The 21,317-nt window shown below is 34.0% G+C and overlaps 1 long non-coding RNA gene across 1 annotated transcript in view; it reads left to right on the plus strand.

The window, feature by feature from the left end:
• LOC140594594 (uncharacterized) overlaps nt 1–21,317 on the plus strand; it is a 66,364-nt gene that overhangs the window by 17,561 nt on the left and 27,486 nt on the right. The window contains exon 3 of the long non-coding RNA XR_011995596.1: nt 8,952–9,076. This is a non-coding gene — a long non-coding RNA (uncharacterized lncRNA). The remainder of the gene's footprint in view (nt 1–8,951; nt 9,077–21,317) is intronic.

The raw sequence follows: 21,317 nt of genomic DNA on the forward strand, positions 1-21,317 counted from the left end.
AAACCCCTTTCCTGACTATCTATGTGATAAGTATCTAATCTCTCTGAATGCTTTGACAAGATATCTACCACTCTATCTCCCCTTCCATCATTCAAAATTTTGTCACTCCATTCGGTCTGTGAGACCCATTACATTTTTTATTACTGTGTATTTTATTCCCCACCAGAAGATCTGGACTCTTATCCTCCTACGGCTTATGTTTAACCTTCTCTGACTCAATTTTTTACCGCTATTCCCAGTTTCGTTCCCTAAATTCTGCTGGTGCCCTCTCTGGAACTTGTGATTTGTCCTTATCAAAATAAATCCTTCAAACTTTTAATTAAACATTTTCATTACCTTCATACTGTAGCCAAGACTTGGTTCTACCCTTATTTCAATATTTTTCATGTAGCTTTTTCAAGTAGTGGCTAATTTCTCTCCTGTGGTCTTGTGCCCCTGAGCCTGAAATTGAAATAAATGCCCTTCTTGCTTATCTCTGTTGTGTCCAGAACATTGTCCCTCTCTCCTTCCTTGAAGCTTCTACAATCAGACCATGTTACTCATTATTGGCCAGTTTCTCATTCTTGAAGAGTTACATACTGGTTAACTATAATTTTCCTTGGTATAGCAAATTTAAAATTTTGATGATTTCAGTACCTATATGGATTTAAGTAGATGAATTTTCCAGTTCTTTGCCCTGGTTTCTCAATTCCTTGATTTTCATTGATTACCTCATTTCTCACCCTAAAACAGCCAACTTCTCTCATGTCTACTCTAAACTAGCCATAATTAACAACTGCCCTCCATCCTCCATAACTATAGTTGTAAGCATCCTCCTTTCTTTTCCTTTCTAACACTTTATTATAAAAAAGTTTAAATGTATAAAAGGGTTGAAATAGTTTTACAGTAAATACTTATATACCCACTACTTAGATTTTATCATTAACGTTTTACTATATTCACTGTATAATACCCCTATTTATCTGTCTATTCATCCCCCTATCCATTGTCAATTCATCTTATTTTAGGTATATTTTAATATAAGTTATAGATATCAGTGAACTTCCTCTTTAGTACCTTATTATGAGCACCATTAATTACAGTTTAACATTTTTTACAATAATAGTAATTCTTTTTGACACACATGAATAATTGCATCCTGCTTTACCACTGTACTGTGATCTCCTTTAGGGCATGTACAAGACCCATTTATATTTGTATCCCTGGTGACTGGCACAGGAGCATTTTGTAGGTGGCAGATAAATACAAGTTGAGTTGAATGAATGAAGGTTTCTCCTCACAGCAGTACTAATCTAGTCATTAAGATAATAGAATAAATCCCACTGGATCTCTCAAATCCAGAATTAAGTTACCTTAACAAATCAGGCAGGGAACATTGCCAGGATGTCAGGACAAAGACTGAGTTTAAGACAAGTCAGGCTTCCCTTGAAATGCTTTTCTTACATTTCATTATGTTCTAAAGAAATGACAAAATTGAAATTTGGTGCATGAGTAAAAGGCATAATACTTAATTGCTTTCTTCAGAAAGGCATGCTGTCATATTTATTTTCTATTATGGCTAAATAGAGGCTAATATTTTTATTATTAGTTTAGTATTCCTAGAATAATTATGATTATAGTCTCACAATATAGAAATATTTCCAAAGTGTGTTATACCTGCAAGCTTATTTAAGCAAAACTATATGGTGTATAGCAGAAAGACACCATTAAGGAATAAAATGTTCATGTCAAATTTTGTTAGGTCACATGAATCAGTCATTTAATAAACTGGACACAATCTGACTTGCCTTTTAGACATTTGTGTTGATTTTCCATGGTTGCCTCTAGTAGAGGTTATACTGATGTCATCATGTTAATAAGAAAATAAGGATTGTGTAATATACCATTCTCCCAGCAATGTAATTGGATAATTTATCCCTCCTGCTATGAGAATCAGTCAGCCTATTTACTGAACAGATGCAAAGAAAGAGAAATGTATGAGATACTTTGACAGAATGACACCATCCACAATGCTAAACAAGAATCATGTGTCGTAAATGTGAAACTTACATAATAGAATAACACCTTTTAAAACACAAGTGTGATCATAAAACCATCTGCTTCATAATCAGTTTTCAGAGTACATCTGGTAGTGCTATATTGGTTCAACAAATTGTTCCTAAATGCATTTTAAAAACATAAAAGGAATACAGATACTCTATAGGTTGAGAGACTAAATGTCCAGATGGCTTTCTTTAGTACCTTTCTAATTTCATAATTGTACTTCTTAATTAAGCTGTCTTAGTAAGCATGAACTATTACCATTAAAAACATATTGATTAAATGAGTGTTTGAAGGACTCAGGTAAGTGGTGATTTCAATTTAGTTGTGTAAGTTGGGTCTAATTTTATTTATATTTAATTATTCCTTCTTTATTAAAATAAAATACAACATCACAAGAGCTCTTATTTCAGTGGTAATATCATACATGATGATATTGCCAGAGGAAATAGCAAAGCTTAAAATGGTGGGTTAATTGAGAGCACACAGTTGGTTCTGACTGAACATATTTAAAAAGGCAGTTAAAAACTGAGTCTAGACTCAGAAGAAGCCCTTTATTTTTGTTGTCATTGATATCAGGTAATTTGTTATTACATCTTCTGTAACAGTCACATTTGAATTGGAAGTAATACATTTTTGGTTGATCAGTATTTCACAGGCAAAGTTCTTTATGTTGGAGACCAACTACAAAGCATGTATGCACGTTAGAAGGTTCTTTTAAAAACCACGTGGACTACTCTTTTCATAACCCTTGAATGTTTCCTTAGTCAGGATTTTAGGACTCACATTTGTATCTCTGTCTCCCCCTTGTCAGTATTGTCCTTTCTGTTTCTTTCTTTTAAAGATTTTAATTCAGGGGCACCTAGGTGGCTCAGTCGGTTAAGTGTCTGACTCTTTTTAAAAAAAATTATTCATGAGAGACACAGAGAAGGAAGCAGTAACATAGGCAGAGGGAGAAGTAGGCTCCTGTAGAAAGCTTAATGTGGGACCTCAGTCCCAGGACCCAGAGATCGTGACCTGAACCAAAGGCAGATGCTCAAGCACTGAGCCACCTCAGGTACACCAAGTGTCCAACTCTTTTTTTGGCTCAGGTCATGATCTCAGCATTGCGAGATTGAGCCCCTCATTGGGCTTGTGCAGCAGGGGGTCTGCTTGAGATTCTCTCACTCCTTCTCTCTCTGCCCCTCTCCCCTGTGCACATGTGTGTGCATGCATGCTCACAGGCTCTCTCTCTCTGTCTAAAATAAATATATAAATCTTTAAAAATATATTTTTAAGACATCTCTACACCCAGTGTGGGGCTCGAACTCCCAACCCAGAGATCAAGAGCCATGTGCTCCACTGACTGAGCCAGCCAAGCACCCCTTTCTCCTGTCAATACTGTTATTTTCAGTACAATCCTAGTTTTGGCTGTTCTGGGGCAACAGAACAGAGTGTTTCCAATAGAATGTTTTAACAACTCTTAAAATCAGCATATTTAATATATTAAATGTGTAGGAAAGGCCAGTGCTCTTGATAGGTGTAAAATAATATTCTAGTAACTTTTAGAGAAATATAGTGATATGCATTAAAAGGTGAACTGTTTACACCCTTTGATTTAGCAATCTTATTTTGAGAACTATGTACACATACACATTTGCAATATACTCCTATCTATTGAGATTATTCATTGTACTCTCATTTGCAAATTGTGAAAAATTAGAAACAAAAATTTGTTGCCTAATATGGGACAAATTAAACAAATTGTGTCCCATCTATGCCCTTATTTTACCAAAAGGAATCTCAAACTTTTAAGTACTATACATGTCTAAAAACAGAAACACAAAACAAATACAAAAAACACTATTCAAGTGTGTATATATACTTTTTAAAAGTCTATTTTTTACTTTGGGATTACATCATGGAAGACTTCTTTCTATGTTATATAGTTCTGTCATACTTAAACGTTTTATAGCCAGCATGCATTAGTCTTTTAAACAGGCGAATAGTAAAGATAATAAACCATTTCAGTGGTTGCAGTGGATTCTTGGGATTCTAATTCCTTTATCTACCTTACCCCTCTGCATGCAATAATGTTAACCCTTGCATTTCATACTAACTTCTGAAAATTTTCCCATCTTTTGCTATTTCAACCCTTTCCATAACTGTTACTTTTTCAATGTAAATGAAATAGTCTACATAATTGCACTATTTTTTTCAGGATTATTATTCTTACTCTGATTTCCATTATACATTTCTTTCTGAAAAATTTTTTTGGTTCAGAATAATTTGTTTCCTGTTCAGAATAATTTGTTTCCTGTATAGAATCAACAGACATGATTTTGGTGGTCTTATTTTTAGGTACTTCTGCAACATAGTTATTCTTGCACATCCTAGCCTTTTCTTATCCTAGAATTATTTTATCCTATAATTATCTGCTATGAAAACTGGGGAATAAATATGTCATACAACTAAATGTCAGTAGATTGATGATACAGACTATCTCTGAGAAGACCATTTTTTAAAAAAGCTAGTATACTCTGAAAAACTTTGAAATAAAAAATGGTGCAGGATTTAAGTAGTATATATACTTTTAGACTTCTCTTAGTAAATTTTTTTTTTCTCTTAGTAAATTTTAATTGAGTTCACCATCACTTTCCACAGACACTAGAGACCTTGACATCAGTAGCTTTACAAATGAGTATTCTATAGTTCTTTAAGGAAAAGTATGGAGCAAATGTAATTAGAATTAGAGCTTTTAAAAATTAGAGTGGATTTTGGTGATAGAAGAATACTGACTTTCACTTTCAGTTTTAGGTATTGTCTGAACTAATAGGTAAAGTAGTAAGTAAAAATATAATTTTGTAAGCTTTGAAAATAAACACTTGAAGTAGTAATAATTATGAAACCAGCCCAAATCAGGTGATAGAGAAGAAAATGAGGAAGAAAAATAAGGAAAAAAAATGAGGGAAAAAAATTCCTATTTGTTCATAGTGAGTGGCAGCAGTCGTCAAAGGAAGTATGAGACTGAATATATTTTATAAAGTTGTGCTTGTATTGCTAAGTATTAACCAAAAGCAGATGATTAAACTTAGAAATTATTGAAACCGAAAACCTAGTCACTTCCTATAGATTCCAAATTATGACAAAAACTTAAAAGTGCTTGACTTCAAAGATAAAGCATCCCCAGAAAGAACTAAAGGATTACTCTAGCAAAATAAAAATGAATGAGCTAATAGTGAAATTCAAAAATTAGCAGAGAGAAAATAAATTAGAAAACTTTGCTAAGTCGAAGAAGAGAATCTTTAAAATGTTTAAAAACAATTTGAAATGAAAATTCCAAACCTATCAACATGGGAGATTGAAGGACAGAAGCAAGTACAGAAAAAGAATAAGATAGATATAACATATTACTTTTCTGTTGAAGTGGAGACCATATTGATGAACTGTAGATGCCATTCAAAAAAGTGAAAGTGATAGCAATTTCCTAATGACTAGAAGAAAGTAGCATATATGTAAAAGCAATAGAAGAAAAAAAGACACAAGCCAAAGAAAAAAAGCACAAAAGAAGAAAAAACAAAAAGCATAGTAAAAATAAAAACACAAAATGATACAGTAAGAGATGAAAACAGATCAGTTACCACAATGAATGGGAATACGTTAAATGTACATTTAAAAAAAAACCTCGAATCAATTAAAAAAAACCTGTAAATCCAGATAATAGACATTATGTATATGTTCATTACAGCACTGAATAAGCAGAGGAATGTGGAGGAGTGTTTCCTCATAATAATTCATCATGAAAAACAAAACATGTGACAGCACATTTATGCACCTGACAAATTTGCTTGACACTTATTAAACAATTAGAAAAATACAAAATACTCAGAAAAGACAGCTTACAAGAGTAAAAATAAATTAAGATTATTGAAAATTACAGCCTTAATACTAGGGTTAGTCTAATAGACTTGCATAAATTTCCTACTCCCAAAATATTGAATATACAATTTTTTCAAACAAATAATAATTTTGAAACTATATATGTTTAACCTTGGAATAAATCTTAACAAACGGCAAAATTGTTTTCCTGCAGAATACATTTCCTGATCCCAATATAATGTCATTAGATATCAATAATCAGGAAAGTACACAACCACAAAATAAAAACACAACTCTAAATGATGTTTGTGTTCAAGTGGAAATGCAGATGGCTATCATAAGGTGTTCGTAATTGAAAAAGTATATGGATATCACAAATCCAAATTTGTGGTTGTGGGTAAAGCAGTGCACTCAAAAATTTATGACTTTAAATAGGTGATAAAACTAATGAAATATTGAAAGCAAATGAAATGAACTTTAAGAGACTAAACATGAACTATAACTCCATCCAATTCAGAAAAATTAATTATTGAAATAGAAGGCAGAAATATTAAAAATAAAATATAGATAAACAAAAATCCCAGATTTTATCAGTGAATAATTAAAGAACCTTTGGTAAATATCATCAAGAAGGAAGCAAAAAGCACAAATAATTTCAATTTATTATTATTTGTAGTGCTATTAGGTAGTAGTACAAAGGTCATGACAGACTTTATGGAAAAAAATTAGAACGTCTAGAGGAAAAGAAAAAAAAAGATGAAAAAAATAGAAAAAAAAAGAAAAAAAAAGAATGTCTAGAGGAAATGACAATTTTCTTTCTCTTTCTTTTCTTTTCTTTTTTCAGAGAGAGAGCGAGCACTCAGAAAGGGAGGAGCAGAGGGAGAGATAGAGAGAAGGAGAGAATCTTTTTTTTTTTTTTAATTTTTTTTTTTATTTATTTATGATAGTCACACAGAAAGAGAGAGAGAGGCAGAGACACAGGCAGAGGGAGAAGCAGGCTCCATGCACCGGGAGCCTGACGTGGGATTCGATCCTGGGTCTCCAGGATCGCGCCCTGGGCCAAAGGCAGGCGCCAAACCGCTGCGCCACCCAGGGATCCCGAGAAGGAGAGAATCTTAAGTAGGCTCCACTGTGCACAGATCCCAACACAGGGCTTGATCTCACAATCCTGAGATCATGACCTGAGCCAAAATGTCAATGTCTGAGTCAGACATTTAACCAACTAACCCCTTCAGGTTCCCCTAACATGACAATTTTCTAAAGGCATATAGAGAAACAAAATTAACCAAGAAAAAATTAAAATTAGTAGACAAATGAGTTATTATGTTTTGGTGAGTTCATCAAATTGGAAAAAATATGAGGCCAACATGCAAAAATGAATTGATTTCTTTACCTCAACAATAACCATTTAGAAGATGTTGAGTGGGAAAAGGAAATTGAACTATTAGTTCAACACTATAATATTTGTGCAAGTGCTCTCTTCAATTAAAAGATAACTTTTTTTTATATAATGCTACATATGTATGTAGGTGAACATAATACGCAAGAAGTTATGTGAATGGTTTCATGCCAGACTAATTGTAGTGTTTATTCTGGCACAGGAAAGAAGACTAGGATTGGGGGTGGTTGTCAAATTTTAAACATTATAGATAAGACTGTAAGTAGCCTCATTGGTAAGATAAAAGCAGAGGTCTTATTTATAATTAAGTTTTTTTACAGCATTTATCTGTTTTACTTTCACACTTAAGTGTCGGGTTAAAATGGAAATATACAAAAAGCAAAGAGTTAGTAAAAAATTAATATTACCCTGTTGTGAGGATATTTTACTAAGGAGAATGTAATGAATTGCTGAGTTCTGCATTGCATTTTGCCTGTGGCAATGTGAGGCTCATATTATAAATCAAGACTGTCCTAGGCAAACTGGGATGTATGCTCACCATAGTTATGTGATTATGCAGCTCCAAATGCCAGAATGTCATTCATGTGGTAGGTCAGTAGCTATCTGATATTTCCAGTTTAAATAAATACCTTTAAACTGCAGAACAATAGAATGGTTTTGGAGAAAGTCATAGTATAGGACCATGTGCTCTTCATTTTTATGACCAATCCCCTGTAGTAGTTTTCTCTTAAAAGTTAGTTTCAAGTTGAGAACTCTCAGCAAGTAGTGGGAAGAGTGTGCTTTTATTATGTGCTCACCACTGATATTAGAACCTTGGTTTACTTTTATATAGTCTATTTGAATCATACCCAGAACAAGATGATCTTTATGAAGGAATCAAGGATCTGTATCTGTGACTTTATGCATGTCTGAACTCACCATTTGAGTTTTAAACTGTTCATTAAAAAATATTAGTTTCCACTGTGTTTGTCACTCACTCTTTTAGAAATTTCAAAGGAGATATTGTCACTACATTCAACTAAAATTCTTTAAAAAGACTGATTTGAGGAGGCTTTGTTAAGAGGTGATTTCCCGGTTGGTTAAGATTTTTGACATTTGCTTTTTCAAGGAAATCCAAAATGTAGAGCACAAAATGTAGTCACAGAGTGGGATTTCAAGAAAGAGGAGGTGGGAAGAGAAGTTAATACAAATTTGGCACTTTTTAACAAGCACTCTGTTAGACACTATCCACATATATTTTATTTACCTGCTACAGCAGCTATATGAAATTAAATCTACTCAGTTCACGGTTTCCCAAGTACTGTTTTCTCATAATTTCCCAATATTGTTTATCTCATAATTCTAAGTTCAAGTTCCTGTTTGGGACTTTGTGGTAGTACAAATGGCCTAAAATAGAGCAAAGGAACAAGAGAAAAGGCTGAACATCTTTAGTAAAATCAATTTTTGATGCCTTTATCATCAACCTACAAGACCTTGAATTTTAGTCTAGAAATTTTGTAGTCACATCAGTAAAATATTCTATTGTTGTCAAAGTAATAACCAATTGGAGTCTATAAGGGAAAGGGAAAGAGCAGAAGGGAGAGTAAAAGGATCTCATTAAGGTACTAAAATGTCTAGCAGCAATATTTCTTTGACATTTCATATGTATCCTTAGGAACTCATCAAATATGACCTGTGAAGCTATCTGGTTCAAGGACATCTCTCCACTTTTCCAGAAAACAAAAGACAGTGATAAATTGCAGAGGAAGAAGATAAGTTGACAGTCTTTTTCTGCTAAAGGTTAGTTGTGAAAGATTAACTACATTCTTTATTTATTCGTTATGTATATCTTTATCACTTTCAGAAACAGAAGGATGTTAACTTGATGAAGGATTAAGGAGTAGACAAATTAGAAAGAACAAATTATTTCAGAATCCACAAGTTGTGTTAAATAGGTTTAATCACAGCAATAACAACCTTGTATTGTTAGTATTTCTATCTCCAGGAAGATTCATTGCTGCTGGGGTGTTGGACACTACCAATGTGCTATATATATATATATATATATATATATATATATATATATGTGTGTGTGTGTGTGTGTGTCACACACACATACACACACTTTGGAATACTACGCAGAGGACAGAGGAGTGAATTTAGATTGTATATCAGAGACTAAAAAACAATATTTATCAAACACCATCATTTCAAGTTCTAAGCTATAGTCACCTATGACTCTATTATATTTCATTGGTAAATCTATATGAAGCTAATACCTGATTGTTTGGTTGAAGGGAATAAGAGATACAAATAGTATAACAATAGATATGAAACCCAAGAGACCTTGTAAGGACCAGTAATCATGATAGTGCTAACAGTGTATTATAAACAATTGGATTTAGTCAGAAAGAAATAAAGAAAGAAACTGAGAAAATGAGAAAGAAAGTAGGAAGGGATGCATGGAAGGTAGAAGGATGAATGGGAAAGGAGGGAGGGAGGAAGGAGGGAAGGAAACGAGAAAGGAAAAAGCAGACTGTAAGACCATGTGAGGGACACCTGGGTGGCTCAGTGGTTGAGCGTCTGCCTTCGGCTCAGGTCGTGATCCTGGGGTCCTGGGATCAAGTCCTGCATCAGGCTCCCAACAAGGAGCCTGCTTCTCCCTCTACCTATGTCTCTGCTTCACTCTCTTAAATAAAATCTTTTTTTAAAAAAAGACCATGTGTGAAGGAGGAATAAATATTTATCAATGAGATATAACAGTGATGAGAATGAGTACTTGATCCAAACCCTATTTTCATTAAGTGAAGGCAGATAGAGAATTATTGTCTCCTGTCTCTCCTACTTGCTCCTCCTGTCACAGTGGAGAGGGCTTTGAAATGGTGACTGCCATGTGTACATGTTGCACACCCTTAGCAGTTAGCCTTAGTGACTTTGCCAATTCCTTTGCTGTATTGAAGCTGTATACATTTGTATAGTCTTGATGGACATACAGTTGATGAATCTTACAAGCTGACTAGAGTGCCTGAGGCTCATCTCCCTAATTTGCCCCCCAGCTACTATCTGTGACGATTTTTTTGACAAAGCCTTTTAAAGTTTAGTTTTTTATTTTTGGGTGACTTCCATAAAGTAATTTTCAGCCAGCACTCATTACCAAGAGCTGTATTTCTCCTGTGATACTACATATCATTCTATAATTTTTCTGAGTTTTTTTAAAAAGTATCATTTATGTAAATTATATGAATTTTAGGTGTGAAGTCATATATGTCTTATTTGCTTTTGAATTACCATACTGTTGACCTTTGGTATTGAAGCACTCTTGTCCAGAATACTCTAATATTACTTACATTTAATTTCTATTTATAATTTGGCTTTTTAAAAAAAAAGTAGTCACTCAAAGTGGAAACATATCCAAAACAGAAACAAAAGACATATATCATATTTTGTTTAAAGAACTTTATTTTTAAGAATTAACTGTATTTAATTTCCCTTAGGAAATTAAAAAAAGCCATACATTCACACAATTTGGGAGTGAGCAAAATTCAAAACTACCTAATCTAACTTACACAAATTCTCCAGTGTTCTCCTTTGCACCTGTTAAATAGAACCTGCTTTTCCTCGTTTTCTTGTTGTAATGTAGCATCAGAAATGGAATCTACTTTGCTCTTAGTTTTGCTTTATTTTGCATAGTTCCTAATACTTCTGGCTCAAATAAATTTCTAGAGAGGCTTTTAAGAAGCTCTTACAAATCTTTTCAGGATGTTGGTATTTATTGTCCTTACAGAGTAAAGCACATATCTGAGTGGGAGAAAAATCTATAAATATTATACATTATTTAAAATGCATCACGTTTTATTTCTTGGCTTGGTTTTAAAAGTTAATGCTTGTAATATCATATTGAATAAAACATTAGCTTTGAGATATGCCTGAAGATATTATCCACTAATATGGAACCAAATTATTCTCTTTTTTAACTTCAATAACAACTATGAATTAGTTATAGTAATTTAGGTTGTCCTAATTTTGATGCTTGTTTTGAGATTATAGCTAACTTTCAGTTATTTTAAAATCATATTACTGTTTTTCAAACTTAAGTAATTCTTATAAAATTTTCATATGTTTTGCATTGTTCTACCATCCCACCTATTATTTACATCATATTTTCTGTTAAAATGATTCTTAAAAAGTAAAACTTTTACACTGTTTTACCTTGTCCTTAGAATAGTATCACAATTTTGATATATTAGTAATATGTTTTGCTATGATTTAATAGATGTTAATAATGTTTATAAGTTAATTATATTTATCTTAAAAATGTGTACTAACTGAACCATATCAAGTACTCAGTGTTAAGTGTCCCACATTTTGGGAGCAACTCCATTATATTATGCATTGTGAGGGAATGAGTTTCTTTGGTCATATCTCTAACTTCCTTTTTTTTTTTTTTTTTTAAGATTTTATGTATTTATTCACGAGAGACACAGAGAGAGAGAGAGGCAGAGACACAGGCAGAGGGAGAAGCAGGCTTCATGCAGGGAGCCTGATGCAGGACTCAATCCTGGGACTCCAGGATCATGCCCTGGGCGGAAGGAGGGGCTAAACTGCTGAGCCAGCCAGGGATCCCCATATCTCTAAATTCTGACAATAGCACCATATAGGTCTACTGTCTTGGTATCTGGCAGTTGTAAGGGTATAACACCTGGTAAAAGGATCAGTTGTTTGGAATCATGGGTTTCAGTGCATGGAAGTCTTAGACAAATATAGATGAACTACTTTATTTTTTTAAAAGTGATATTTTAGATTAAAATATAAATTAAGAAAATATGATCTGGACAAATGAGGAATGGTCCCCAAAAATGAATATCATCTGTGAAGAAATCCTGAATGCAAAGTCTTACCTGCTATTTAATTATTTGTGGGCAGAAATAAGAATCAGGAAAAAAAAAAAAGGAAAAAGAAAAAGAGCTTCTCAAGATGAGAAAAATGGCCATCTAGGATTTTGATAAGTAAATAATAAACTATCATGGGGTTCCCATGAAAGCCTTATTTTCATGGTGCTTCTTAATTTTCCATTTCTGTGGATGTGGAAAGAGTTGGGTAAATGTAGATACTGCACAAATAACCAAGGTTGTATTATCGAGTAAGTTCTAATTAAGTAGCTTGATAAAATTTGAAAGTCCTAAAAAAAAAAATTTGAAAGTCCTCAGAATTATCATTGAAGATGCTTTTGATGTAAAGCGGTCTAAAAAATTCAGTAAATTAGGGAATTGAGGGAAGCGCATAGGCAGTGTTGTGTATGATTTAAGAGATTTAGGGTATAGTGAACATCATTGAAATTTAGAGATTATTCTGCCAAACCATGTAATATTTGAAACTTGTTAAAGTTTTTGCTATGATTTGATCTTAGGAATATGAGATTCTCTTTTCTGCTGTAGATAATCTATTAGTGTCTATAATTTAGAAATTAATGTTTAATAATTATTTTGTACATATATTTTAATAAAGCATCTATTTAAATAGAATAAGCTGAGATGGAGTAGAAAAACTTGCTTGATTTTTGGTACAGGATGTTTATAAATCTTTTGTGAATCGCTAATAGTAATACCCTGAAAAGGTCAAGATTTAACAGTAGTTTTGCTCAATAAAGCAATTGCCTTATGATAGGAATTTCATTTTCCTCTTTATAGTCTAACTTAAAATAAAAATATTTTTTGAACAACTGTGGTCATTAAAATGAGATTTTGAGTAATATGATCTTGTTCTTTATTTAAGCAGTCTAAATTTGTGGCTAAGAGTGTGAGTTTAGGAATACAACAGATTTCAGAGAGGTTCAGGGTCTTCCACTAAGCAGATCAAGAAACCCTAAGCCTCAGTTTTCTCATCTATAAAATGAAGATAATAAGAGCACCTATTGAATTTTGTTCTCATAGGGCTTAAATGAGATAATTTCCATAAAGTTCATGGCATAGTGATAGGAAGAGTAAGCACTCCACAAAAAGCTATTATATTAAATGATAATATAATGATAGTGAAAATGAAGTAAACTAAAACATGATTTAAGAATATATAAAAATTTGCATAATTAAAGAGAGATTCCTAGGTAAGATGATCATGACTATATTTGAAAAAAATCATTATCAGTGGGTCTAAACCATGCAATTATCATGTAAACAAGCTCTCCTTGCAGGGAACCAAGAGGATAGCTGTCAGAGCTGTGGAAAGCCAAAAGGTGACAATGCAGTTTTTGTAACTTCTCAACATTCTTGTTGATTGTCGAGGAAAGGTAAAAGTGAGCTTTTTGTTTTTAAATTGTTGACTACAGGTTTCTTTAGATCACAACCCAGTGACATTTTGAGCTGTATTGGTAAATTAAATTCTACTACGAATTCTACTACAATCATTCTGGTAATGATTGGCGTGTTTTTTTTTTTAAGGATTTTATTTATTCATTCATTAGAGACAAAGAGAGAGGCAGAGACATAGGCAGAGGGAGAAGCAGACTCCTCACAGGGAGCCCAATGTGGGACTCGATCCTGGAACTCCAGGGTCACACTCTGAGCCAAAGGCAGATGCTTAACTGCTGAGCCACCCAGGCATCCCATGATTAACTTGGTTTGAAGCAGTGGGTTTTGGAGCTAACAGCCAAGAAAGAATTCTTGAGATGTCTTCAGTGCAAAAAGTTGTTTTTATTAAAGCACAGGACCCATGGGCAGAAAACGTGGCTGATTATATAATTTTAAGCTGGGAGGGGGTTAGGGATAGCATCAGTCTCTAAGGAATTTGGGAACAGATTTCCAAAACTTTGAGGTGGCTAGTTATTGTTAGGAAAAGGTCATTTATTATTGAATAAAATTTTAGTCATAGGACCCTGTAGATATGAATTATGGATCATATGCTTTGGGTATGATTGCCAACACATGATTGTGTATCTTCTCCTTTTTTTCTTCTTATGCATTGCCTTTTGGGAATTTGTAAACTATCTACTGAGCTTTTAGAATAGTGATCATCATCATATTCACTGACTGGTAAAGAAGAAGTTTAGATTCTCAAATTTTCATCTTTTCCTTTTTTTTCACTTCTAAGAATTAAAATTAATTGTCAAAAATAAAATAACATCTTGTCAACACATTTTGGCTTCCAGATATGTGTGTTTTTGACATATTAGAAAGAGTGTGACTTGGGCTTAGGCCATGAAGCATTTGTAGTTGTAAAATATGTATGATAAAAGAAAACAAACATCGCTGTGAATGATATGCTGTATTTTTATGGTAAAATTTCAACCACTAACAAATATTTGAAACTTTAGTGATTTCTTTTTAGGTTTAAAATAATATATACTTGATTTCACTACATTGATAGTAAGTAGACTTGAAAGTCTATTAAAATATGTTTTAAATTGAAAAGTTTAGTGGTGCCCAGATGGCTTAGTTGGTGGCTCATCTGACTCTTGATTTTGGCTCAGGTCATGATCTCAGGGTCATGAGATGGAGCCCCACATTGGGCTCCAGGCTCAGCATGAAGTCTTCTGGAAACTCTTTCTCCCTCTTCCTCTCCCTCTGCTCCCACCCCTGCTCATGCTCGTGCACATTCCCCTCCCCCCCCCCAAAATAAGTAAGTCTAAAAAAGATAAAATAAATGAAAAGATTAGTAATGTTAGCATTGGCATTTTTCTGTTATGTACTAATAAACACCATTTTATCCATAAAACAATGAAGATTTATATATATATGTATATATATCATGAAAAACAATGTACCTCCTAAACTGCTTTTAAATTATATTCTTGTACGTTATTCATTTATTATTCAAAATTCAATTATAAAAACTGCTGTGACTATGATGATGTTCATTTTTCCTTTAACCTCTGCAATCATTAAATGAAAGCATTTACAGTGAATTGACTACAAATAGCATAATTGTGTTCATATAAATGCCACATTGCAATTAAGCTGATCTAAGGACCATAAAAACAATAGATCCTGCCTATAGTCCTTTCTTAGCAGGAAAAGATGTGGCTAGATTTCTTTCCTTCACTTACATTTTGTATTTTAATGAGATCAAGCATATTCCAGGGTTTTTATATCTCTAGAATAATGTTTGCCAAAAATGCCATGTAGTCGTGAAAAACACCACTATTAGAACAAATCTGTTTTTTTTTGTTCATCTATCCATCCATTCACTACTTCACTTATTGAGCTCCTAATATGCACAGGACTGTATTAAGAGTAGCATTAGGAATAAGATATAACCTATACTCTCAAAGAGCTCTTAGTCTACGGCCATACCACCCTGAACGCGCCCGATCTCGTCAAAGAGCTCTTAGTCCAAGAGATGGATAGATCAACAAGAGCTATAATGATACAGTGTGATAAGAATTATGGGAGAGACATGCCCAGGATGCTGTAGGAGCACAGCCAGAGGACACTAGAGCAGTCTGAGAAGTTTCTAGGAAAAGGTGTTGTTTGAGTGTAAGCTAATAATTAAAAAGGCAGGCAATTGACAGGAGGCAAGGACATTTTTAACATGTACAAATGTATGAAGGTAAGGGATGTTTGGGTGGCTCTGTCAATTAAACTTCTGTGGCTCAGGTCATGATCCCAAGGTGCTGGGATTGAGCTCCACGTTGGGCTCCCTGCTTACCTCCCTCTCCCTCTGCCTGTGGCTCTCCCTGCTTGTACACTCTCTCTCTTCTCTTTGTGTCAAATAAATAGATAAAATCTTTTTTAAAAAGTGTGAAGGTAAGAGGGAGCATGATACACTCAAAGAAAAAAGTTACCTCTTAAAGTATAGATGTAAATAGGTGGATAGGCATGGCAGCTGGGATTCTGAGAGAACAAATATCTTGATCAAGGTCATAGAGCTAGTTAATGGCAGAGAGAGGATTATAACAAAGTTTTAAATTTTTTATTTATTTTTAAAATTTTAATTCTAGTAACCATACAGTGTTATATTACTTTCAGATGTACAATACAGTGATTTAACAATTCCATATATAACTCAGTGCTTATGGTAAGTGCACTCTTAATCCCTTCCAACTATTTTACCATCCTCCCACCCACCTCACCTCTGTTAAGCGTCTGGTTAGTTCTCTATAGTTAAGAGTCTGGTTTCTGCTTTGTCTCTCTCTCTTTTTTTTTCCCTCATTGTTCATTTGTTTTCTTTATTAAATTCCACGGGTGAGTGAAATCATATGATACTTGTCTTTCTCTCCCTGGCTTATTTCACTTAGCATTGTACTCTCTAGATCCATCCATGTTAAGGAAAATGGCAAGGTTTCATTCTTTTTTATATCAAAATAACATTCCTGTGTGTGTGTGCGTGTGTGTGTGTACCACATCTTCTTTATCTCTTTATCTATCCGTGGACATGTGGGCTGCTTTTATAATTTGGCTATTGTAAATAATATGCAATAAACTTAAGGGTGCATATATCCCTTTGAATTAGTGTTCTAGTGTTTTTGTATTCTTTTGGTAAATATCCAATAGTATAGTTACTGGATCATATGGTAGTTCTATTTAAAATTTTTTCAGGAACCTCCATACTGTCTTTCACAGGGGCTATACAAGTTTGCATTACCACCAAAAGTACAAGAGGGCCCCCTTTTCTCCACATCCTCACCAACACTTGTTGTTTTCTTGAGTTTTTAATTTTAGCCGTCCTGACAGGTATGCAGTAATTTGTATTTCCCTGATGATGACTGATGTTGAGTATCTTTTCATGTGTCTGTTTGCCATCTGTATATCTTCTTTGGAGATGTGTGTTCACATCTTCTGCCCATTTTTAATTGGATTATTTGTGGGTATTTTGGTATTGAGTTGTGTAAATTCTTTATATATTTTGGATATAAACCCTTTTTTGTATGTCATTTGCAAATATCTTCTCTCATTGAGTAGGTTGTCTTTAATTTGTGTGTGTGTGTGTTTTTCCTATGCAGCTGTTTTTTATTTTGATGTAGGACCAATAGTTTATTTTGCTTTTGTTTCCCTTGCCTGGAGACAAATCTAGAAGGATAATGTTATAACCAATGATTGAGAAGTTACTGCCTGTGTTCTCTTCTAGGAACTTTATGGTTTCAGGTCTCACATTTAGATCCTTAATCCATTTCAAGTTTATTTTGGTGTATGGTGTGAGAAAGTGTCAGTGTGGATTAGTTTTGCTTAGATTAGTGCCTCAATTAGGATTCTTGGTGGCGGCCAATAAAAACTGAATTTGATGAACTTAAAAACTTGTAAGTAACTCAATTATATCAGTTTTCTACCTTTATGTATCTCCACCCTATAGTCAAATTCCAGGGAGAGAGAATCAGATTACTCTAATGTAAGTCCTGTGCCTATTCCTTGGATAAGAAACAAAGCAGCAGCATATTTATGCTTCCACTAGAACATTATGGAATAGAGGAGTGGTTTTCTGAGGGATGAATGGGAAGCTATTATTAAAAGCAGGACAAAAGATAATGGGCAGGTAAGAGCAGTGTTTCTAAGTTGATAAATGCATGGCCTTATTTATTTATTTGTTTATTTATTTATTCATTCATTCATTTATTTATTCATGAGAGACAGAGAGAGAGAAAGAGAAGCAGAGACATAGGCAGAGGGAGAAGCAGACTCCTCAGGGAGCCTGATGCAGAACTAGATCCTGGATTCTGGGATCACGCCCTGAGCCAAAGGCAGATGCCCAACTGCTGAGCAACCCAGGCATCCCTGGCCAATTTTAATTTTATTTATTTATTCATGAGACACACACACACACACACACACACAGAGAGAGAGAGAGAGAGAGAGAGAAAGAGAGAGAGAGGCAGAGACACAGGCAGAAGGAGAAGCAGGCTCCATGTAGAAGCCCCACGTGGGACTCGATCCCAGGACTCCAGGACCACACCCTGGGTCGAAGGCAGGTGCTAAACTGCTGAGCCACCCAGGGATCCCCCATCCCTGGCCAATTTTAAATGAAAACAAAAATGATCACATCCCTCAGTGTACTTTAAAATTATTTTTCTTCATCTTTATTTTCAGTAGTTTTAAGTGTTGAAGTTTTTTGTTTATTGATGAATATACTACTCCTTTATATAAGGTTGTTGAATGAGTAAGAGTATAAAAATGGTGATTAATTTTTGTTTTTTAGTTTAAAACAATGTAAAAAATTACATGTGGTAGTGCAGTAACACTGTATTTACTCCTCCCTAATGGTGTTGTCAGTTTGTGGCTGGTGGTGGAGAGTCATTCCTCATAATTTCCATACAAACTTTCCCGCCATAATCTCCAAAATAATCCTATCAATCAATGTAAACTAAATGAAAAGAGAACATAAAATTTTATTTAAAAACATTGCTTTACTGTGACAGATGATTTTGTTTGCTAAAACTGAATCATTACTCAAAATATAAATATGAAACCAGCTGCTACAAGGCAGATTCTTTTAAGTTTGGCATGCCTTTACCACCATATGCTCAGGGACAACTCAAAAATCCTTTTACTTGTCTTCATTCAAACAGTTCCATAAACATTGTTTTGAGATTATTCAGTGACATCCATCTAACCTTTGTGGGGTATGAACATATTATTGATATATTTAGTTCACATCTGTGCTTTTGTCATTAGCCTCAACAACTCAGTGAACTGTTGGATTTTAATATGATGGGAAAGACAGATGGAACTGATACTGAGATGATGAAGCTGCACTCAGGTAGAGCATATATCCAAAATGTCCTTATATATAAAATTTTAGATTCTTAAACACATGAAATTAGAAAAATTATCATCAATAGAGCTCACATATCCTAATTGGGAAACACTGCTTTGGGCAGCCTGGTTGTAGAGCCAGATGAAGGATGGCAAGAGCAGAAAGATAATCAGCATGGGCAAGACATGGGCTACATCTCTGCCAGCTTTTCTCTCTTTCCCTCACTTGGGCTCAGCAGTCATCAGTGAATGCAAACAGCACTGATTAACTTTCCTTCTTCTCTTACAGAGGTTTTTAATAGGTAGATTGGAATGAGAGAAACCATGTATTTTGCAAGATGATTTATTAAATGATATTTATTGATGCAAATTGGGAAAATACCACTTCTCCAAATAAAATAGGCTTTTATTCATTAATAAGAGAAGATAGTTACCTACAGTAGATCCTGTTTCATATTTGGATAATACTCAAATGACTGTTGTTAACAAAAATATATTAAATTTGAACTTTGTATAAGTTAGCATTTTGACCCCAAGGCATAGAGCACATATTTCTTCAAATGCTACCCCTTTGCAAGATTGTTGATTATGGAAGAATATAAAGTAGTTACATCTGAAGGAAATGAAACCAGTATCTTAAGGAAATATCTGCACAGCCATATTCATTGCAGCATTATTCACAGTAGTCAAGATATTGATACAACCTAAGTGAGTGAATAAAGAATGTTATAGGTACACACACACACACACACACACACTGGAATATTAGTAAGCTATAAGAAAGAGGGAAATACTTCTATCATTTGTGACAATAAGGATGAACTTGGAAGGCATTATGCTAAGTCAAGTAAGTTAGACAGAGAAAGATAAATACTACAATGGTATCACATGTGTTATCTAAAAAAAAACCCAAAACCAAAACCAAACCAACCCTGGTGACTTCAGAGAAACAGGAGAATAGAGTGGTGGTTGCCAGGAGCTGTGGGGATGGTAAGATGGGAAGATGTAGGTCAAAGGGTACAAACTTTCAGTTACAAGAGTAAGTTCTAAAGATCTAATGTACAGCATTATAGCTAATTAATATCATAGTATTGTATACTTGAAATTTGCCCAGAGTAGATCTTAAGCATTCTCACCATGCAAAAAAAAGAGGTATGTGAGGTGATGGATGTGTTAATTATCTTGATCCTGGTAATCATTCACAATGCAGATGTCTTTCAAATAATCACTTTGTCCACTGTAAATATATACGATTACATTTGTCAATTTTTCCTCAATTAAGTTGGGGAAGAAAAAGTAAAGTGATTGCCCAATTTTTGTTTTTGAGGCAACATCAAAAATTGTCTGTTAACTACAGTAATACTAGATTTTCCTTGATCTGGCCAGTGGTGCCATCAGTTTTTAGTGTAGGAATGTGTTCCCCATAATTTACATTAGCCGCCATCCAGGCCACTCCAAAGGGACATAGAGTTTAAATAAAAATATCACACTTAGTATGAAGTTGCACGTTAGAAAAAAATCCTCTAGCTATACGACATAGCTATAACTATATTGGTGTATTTCTATATAGAAATTCTGGAGCTACTGTGGAAATGCTCGAGCTGCTGACATGTTGACTCTCAAGAAAAGTTAGTTGAACAGATTTGACATAGGGAGACTCACAGATGTGAGTGTTGCTAAACAACTGGCCTTTTATCCAACTGATAGATGTCCAAGTGAAGAAGTCTAGTACAGATACATGAGGAAAAGAGAGTTTAATAGACTTTGAAAGGAATTTTTTATTGTACAAATGTGAAATAGACTGTAATGTCAACATGATAAACATAAAAATGACTCTATTTAAAATGATTAGAGGTTCAAGGTTTAAGACCTCCTCTTTAATGAAATGGCAGAAAATGTAGACTTCATTTATTTTCATTTAGACAAGACTTTATAACTAATCTGAGTCAGAGCTAATAATCCCTATCTTCCAAAGGTCAGTTTTTACACGTAAGTTTTACAGTGTGAAAAAAAGCATTTAATGATTTTTCCACTAAACTAGATTAAACATTTACTGAACACTAACTGCACAGATTTGTGCAAGGTGCTGTCTGGGAGACAAAGGTGAATAAAGCATGAAGGCTGCAGATAAGATGCATACACACATCATCATTACACATTGCTGCACTGCATAGTCTGTTTGAGAGCAGTTCAGGTATAGGAGCAGAAGAATTGCACATAGGAGGTAAGAAGAGGGGATAATTGCTATATCCCCATGCTGGCAATACAGAATTAAAAACAGATACCAGTTTTTGACTTAATGGCACTTGCTGCCTTGTAGCAGAAACAATTACACAAGCAATTATGCAAATATTTAATTAATC

Source organism: Vulpes vulpes, chromosome 12 (assembly GCF_048418805.1).
Source record: "Vulpes vulpes isolate BD-2025 chromosome 12, VulVul3, whole genome shotgun sequence".
Lineage (NCBI taxonomy): Eukaryota > Metazoa > Chordata > Mammalia > Carnivora > Canidae > Vulpes > Vulpes vulpes.